Below are 6766 nucleotides of genomic sequence, written 5' to 3'. Positions count from 1 at the left end.
TCATTTCTAAAAATTACTGTAGTACCTATTTATTGTAGTGAATATTTTTATTAAAGAGTGCTTGCTGTAACTAGAACAGCATAGTGTTTATTTTAGTATCGTTCACTATTACTAATTAAATAACTATTTATATATGGGAAGTAATGAAAGGAGACAGATATATATTTTTTCTTCATTGTGATCCCAAATTTAACATATAAATGAAGATTCCAAAGAATCATCATATATCATTATTTATCTGAAATGGTGGCAAAATATTTAAGACAGTATGGTTGTAACTCATGTTAGTAAACATAGCCTTTTCTTTTTCTTTTTTCTTTTTTATAGGAGTAGTTTTGCAGTAGTGCCCATCTGGCATGTAGGACATGCTCATGTAAAAGTAAGACCATGTCCTCCTCATTGATATGATATTCCATGTCTATCTGTAAAGACTATGGAGGGCTGGAGAGATGGCTTAGCGGTTAAGCGCTTGCCTGTGAAGCCTAAGGACCCTAGTTCGAGGCTCGGTTCCCCAAGTCCCACGTTAGCCAGATACACAAGGGGGCGCACGCGTCTGGAGTTCGTTTGCAGAGGCTGGAGGCCCTGGCGCGCCCATTCTCTCTCTCTCCCTCTATCTGTCATTCTCTCTGTGTCTGTCGCTCTCAAATAAATAAATAAATAAATAAATATTAAAAAAAATTTAAAAAGACTATGGAGAAAAAGACTTCTGGATCACACATGAATTTGAAGACATATCACTTTCCAGCCACCTTTTGCATGATTCTCTTCTGTATATAATAATAGTGGAGTGAATGGCTAAGTTTATTACAGTTCATAGCTGGTCTTTAATTCTAAATGCCTCAATGCCATTCCACCTCTTCAGGTTCAAATAGTTTGAATTCCATACTTTGATTACTCCAGGCAATGAAATGAGAATTGAAAGGGTCATCCAAAGGAGCTACAAAAACTTCCAGAGTTGAAGTGATCTTTGCCACTAGTGCCTAGACCCTTTCCATTACATTCCTGGCTCTTGTTTAATGTCCCCATTGAATTTCTCTGGGACAACATAAATATCATCATAAAACTTCCTTGGGCACTTTTCAAACATGCATACTTCTTTTCTGCTGGGTTGAGCCAGGAAGACTTCTTGCCTCATATAAATAAGCACTTTTGAATCATATGCTATTTTGAATATCTCTTGGTCCTTATTTGAACAGTAAAGGAGGGGTAAGCCCTGGATGGCTGTGCCTCTAACTATGGTGTAATATTCAGATACTGGATCATGGTATTCCAGCATGAAGCCTGGTGGTATAAAAAGGATGTCTGGCTAAGAAATATGGTGTTGGTATATATATAATGCTTTTTCTTGGTATTGTTGGTATAGGAGGAAAGAAATTACAAGGTTCAGAAACATGACTATGAAATCTGTAGTCCATGGGGTAGCTGCTGTATGGTATGGACTGCAATGGAGGGAGGTGAACTGTGAAGGTCCAGTCAGATTTCCAATTGTGGGTTGAGTTTGGAGATACATGTAGTGGGACACTGAGTACTGGATAATGTTGCAGGTTGGGGGTTAAGTTGGAGGGCCTCATTCCCATATGTGGCTTGTGCTCATAGACACTAGCATTGTATTGACACTTTTCTCTATAGATAAATTTAAAGGGCTGCTCATGACTACAGGCAGAGTTGAGTTATGAACATGGACTATTCAGTTCACTCTTTACTTTCAGTGGTAGGCCATGAAAAGCCAAACTTTCAGCCTGATAGTTTGACTCAAATTGCTTGTCATTGTCAGGCATCTGAGCTAATGTTCTGTGTTGTGAAAAAGGTAGAGAACAGGAGCTGGAGAGAGGGCTCAGTGGTTAAAGACAGTTATTTGCATAGCCCCATGGCCTCGTTCAGTTACCCAGTAACCATGTAAAGCCAGATGCACTAAGTGTTGCATGCATCTAGAGTTCATTTGCAATGGGAGGAGGCTCTGGAACATGGATATTCTTCTTTGTCCACCTCTGTCTTCCTCAAATAAATAAATAAAAATATTTAAACAAAAATTGGAAATAACATACTGGCACTTAAATCTTGAAGCATCCAGCCCTAATAAACCCAGAGAAACTAGTCTCTGCTATCAGAAAGCCCTTCACCAGAACACCAACTAATGATAGTCACTGCTCTAAAAGAAATAGCAAGCCAGCCAGTTCTGTTTCTAGAAGGTCTCTTGAGGTACAATAATATAAACCTGATCAATTGCAATTAAAATCTGAGCAGAATCTTAGGACTTGAAGGCTTGATGCATAAATTCTTGTCAAAAACAGGTGTGATTGTGAGCTGGAAGCAATTTCTCCTGTTAATTTATGATGATTTATGATGACACTGGGGAGTGCTTCATAGGAAGCTTAATGTTAATATCATTGATTTGTACAAGCTGCTATTTTCCCATTTTGTAATTGATGTTTGAACCTTAGATATTTTCATCATTTAAATTTTAGTTTTTAATATAGCATAGGTTTTTATAAGAACAAAAGTGTTTATGTTGAAAGCTTTTCCTGTCAACCTTGTCCTAAGTTAATTTATTCCACAAACATTTAATTTTATCATTTTCTCATGCTTCATTTTATATACACCATACATATACATGCATGTTCTCCTTGCCCACTTTCTTTTGCATGAATCATCTGTACCATAAAATTTTACTTCACAATATGTTTGAATATTGTTTCACATCAATATACAAGGCTCTTTTCTATTCATCTTTATGAATATTTGCTATTACATGGTGCCATCATATTTAAATTCACAGCCAGGTGTGGTAGAAAATGACTTTAATCTCAGCACTTGGGAGGTTGAGGTAGGAGGATCACCATGAGTTTGAGGCTACCCTAAGACTATGTAGTGAATTCCAGGTTAGCCTGTGCTAGAGTGAAACCCTCTTTGTGACCAACCAGAACTAGATAGAAAGGCCATATTGGCTGAAGGCATCAAATACTACAGTTCCAAGGCACAAAGAAATATAGGTAAAGTTGAGCTGGAAGCCTCTCATGTTGACTGGTGGTTATAGTTCTGGAAAGTGCTATGTAACCTTTTGGGGAAGAAAAGTCATCTGTGGTCTTAACAAGTAAGGGAACCTACAAGCTAGGCAAGATGTGTCCACTAGTGAAATTTTTGCATGGCTGTTATAGAGGTAACCAACAACTCTCAGCTTGGATTTGAGACCTACTCCAAAAGAGTGAAATCATGGTTGATACTGAAGACCTAGTCAAAAGTCTACAACTGGTAAAATTATAAGCCCATAGTGGGGAGGGGAACTACTACTGTTGTTTGGCTATGTGAATATATTTATGTCCACCAAGTTGCTCTCTAAACACTTATGTTTATGTCCATATATTAGTGATGCTTTCACTTTTGGTTAGTTAAAGTTTCACTTTTCAGATGGCACTAACTGACAGGGAGACTCATCAAAGTGCTGAGGAGTAATGGTTAAGTTTTCAGCACTAAATGATGATCTCTTTCATCCCTTTCAGTGGCTCAGGAATTATAGTGGAAGAGGTGGCCAATGGAATGTATGAGCCAAAGAATGGGGAGAAGGACTTTGGGGCTCTGTCTTCCAGACACAATGGTTCTCATTATACTTTCTCAAGACCTGAATAATATTAGATCAACAGGTTGTACTGGATGATGGACAATGGCAACAACAAAAATAGAAAACATTAAAATAAAGGAGAAAATAGTAGGAAAGAAGAGGAGGCTAAATGGAGCAGATAGAGGAGAGGTAACAATAGATAGAGGTGGGAGGGCTGGAGAGATGGCTTAGCGGTTAAGCGCTTGCCTGTGAAGCCTAAGGACCCCGGTTCGAGGCTCGGTTCCCCAGGTCCCACGTTAGCCAGATGCACAAGAGGGCGCACGCGTCTGGAGTTCGTTTGCAGAGGCTGGAAGCCCTGGCACGCCCATTCTTTCTCTCCCTCTATCTGTCTTTCTCTCTATGTCTGTCACTCTCAAATAAATAAATAAAAAATTAAAAAAAAAAACTTTAAAAAGATAGAGGTGGGAGAGGATTACATAAACTTTTTATAAAGTTTTCAATTCTAATTAAAAAATATGTGTAAAGCCGGGCGTGGTGGCGCACGCCTTTAATCCCAGCACTCGGGAGGCAGAGGTAGGAGGATCGCCGTGAGTTCAAGGCCACCCTGAGACTACAGAGTTAATTCCAGGTCAGCCTGGACCAGAGTGAGACCTTACCTCACAAAACCAAAAAAAAAAAAAAAAAAAAATGTGTAAAGCCAGGTGTGATGGCGCACGCCTTTAATCCCAGCATTCGGGAGGCAGAGGTAGGAGGAATGCTGTGAGTTCAAGGCCACCCTGAGACTCCATAGTGAATTCCAGGTCAGCCTGAGCTAGAGTGAAACCCTACCTTGAAAAACAAAAAAACAAAACAAAAAAAATGTGTCAGATCTAGTGGCATATAAAATGTACGGCTGTATTTGGATTTTTCATTTAGCGATATCTTTGAGGGTTATCCATGTTGAAATATGTATCAGTAGTTAATTATCTTGTAGAATAGTATTCATTTTGTAGCACTTTCAGATTATAAGTGGTCTAAGATTTGAGTTTTATTTTATTTTACCTCCACATCACTATGGCCAAATGCCTCACAGAAACAACTTAAGGGAGCAAAGGTTTATTTTGGTTCACAATTTCAGAAGGCTTTAGTCCAGACTAGGCGGGCATGGCATGGTGGAACAGCAAGAACCAGGAGCTGGGACAAAGCCTTCAAAACCCCAACCCTAGTCCTCCTAAACCTTCCAGTCTCCAAAAATAGCAGCACCACCTGGGGAAGAAGTATTCAAAACTTGTGCCTGTGAGGAACATAACAGATCCAAAACTAAGCAGCTTATAATAGTTACTTATTATGCTCACTTAAGTTGTACTTAATCTTGACAATTACAATACTATAAAGAATGATACATTTATGATTTATTACAAGGGAGTACATTCATAGGATACTTTTGTTAAAGATGAGCTGGTTAAGGGGCATTTATAATTTTGTTAAAATTTATCAGTTGTATAATATAAATTACTTCTCCTTGGGAGCTGGAAAATTATATTTTCCACAAATCTTTTACATGATGTCTGATACATGGATTAAGTTTGTAGGAACTCATAAGTAAAGTTTAAAACCAGCATGTTGTAATATAGTCATATAAGTTAGTAAGTGAATACTAAAATTAATGATGTTAAATCCTACTTCCTTTTCTAAATCATAGTCGATCATATTTGTTTGAGACTGATGTACAATGGTGTATATATAGTGGCAATACTGTAACCAAAGCTTCCCCAAATTAAGATAAATGTTGAAACCTGCCTGAGGCTGTTTTGGCAGTTATTGCAGAATACCACATACTGGATAATTTCAAACAATAGAATTCCATATGGCAGGTATTTGCAAAGAATGTCTATGCCTTAGACGTCATTTTCAGGTTTTGCTGGTTTTGTGTTTCAGTTCTGGGAATTACATTTAGGGCCTCACATATGTTTGGGATGCATTCTACCACTGAGAGATATATATATCCTTTGACCTTTGGTGTGTTTGGTCCAGAGGATAGTGTTAATTACCCAGGCAATTGTTCAAGGAAACACCTCAGCTTATTCTTTTTTTTTTTTTTTCCTCAGCTTATTCTTTAGGATTGTTTACCTTGAGGCTGGTGAAGGAGTGCCTACTGCCGGTCTGCATTTTCTAGAATCTATAATTTTTGGTACAAAATAGAAGTGTTGGGTGATTTCAAATCATCAATAATCTAAAGTTAACTCTGACTCTAAGATCAGTAGCTAACAAAGGAAATAGACTTACAGGGTCAGAAGTCAGAAGTAATTCTGTTCACATCTTTTACTCATCAGCACACACACACACCATATGCTTTGTTACCAATACAAGTATCATATACTTATTTCATGTTATTTTACAGTTATATAAGTTTTAATCAATCTTGACTCTTGATTCCAGAGTTGTTGTTCTATTTTAAGTCCATAGCTCTCATTTGGATTTGTTTATTGCTGATGTATACACATGACTTCACCATATGCACAAGGAATGCAAGGAAAGATGCATACGTACAATATCGCTTGGCTGAGATCCAGAGGCAGCCAGGAGTTCTTAAAGGGGCTAAATATAGAGAAGAGCATGCATTATAAACAAGGCCAGAATAACTTTATCACATGTTTTACACTTGTTTCATACTACCTTGTCAAGCTGCTGTGACATATTAAATACATTTAAATGTCCCTTAGCACTTCTGAAGGACACATTGTCACAATCTTACATGAAGCCTTCTAGTATTCCACCATCATGAAATGCAGATACTGCCAATTACATTTTGTTTATTTCTAACAGATTATGATACCTACATTTGACGCCATATGCTTCTGGAGAAGTCTTATTCTAACAAGAGCAAGGCGGTGATGGCACGATGATGCCACATTTTTGTTTTCTTTACACTGGCTCTTCAACTCGTATTTTCAGGTCTCAGTGTTTCAAAATCTGCACTTACATACTTGACTGATCACCTGCATCAGTTACATTCTTATTGCCATGAACAAATACCCAAGCAGAAGCAAATCAGGAATGAAAGGCCTTAATTTGGCTTCCATATTTGCAAAGTTTTATCATGGTGAGGAAGGCATGGAAGCAAGTGTAGGAAGATATCAACAGGAAGAAATGTAGAAGATGAACAGGAAGTGAGACTGGGCTGCAAAACCCACTTCCTTCATCAAAGGTCCACTTCCAAAAGGTTCCATT

At 38.0% G+C, this 6766-nt stretch overlaps 1 pseudogene; it reads right to left on the bottom strand.

The window, feature by feature from the left end:
- Positions 1-220: 220 nt before the first annotated feature.
- Positions 221-2067, bottom strand: LOC101607399 (annotated as a pseudogene).
- Positions 2068-6766: the final 4699 nt, after the last annotated feature.

This window comes from Jaculus jaculus, chromosome X, assembly GCF_020740685.1.
Source record: "Jaculus jaculus isolate mJacJac1 chromosome X, mJacJac1.mat.Y.cur, whole genome shotgun sequence".
NCBI classification, from domain to species: domain Eukaryota; kingdom Metazoa; phylum Chordata; class Mammalia; order Rodentia; family Dipodidae; genus Jaculus; species Jaculus jaculus.
This window is presented reverse-complemented; position numbering and strand designations above follow the sequence as displayed.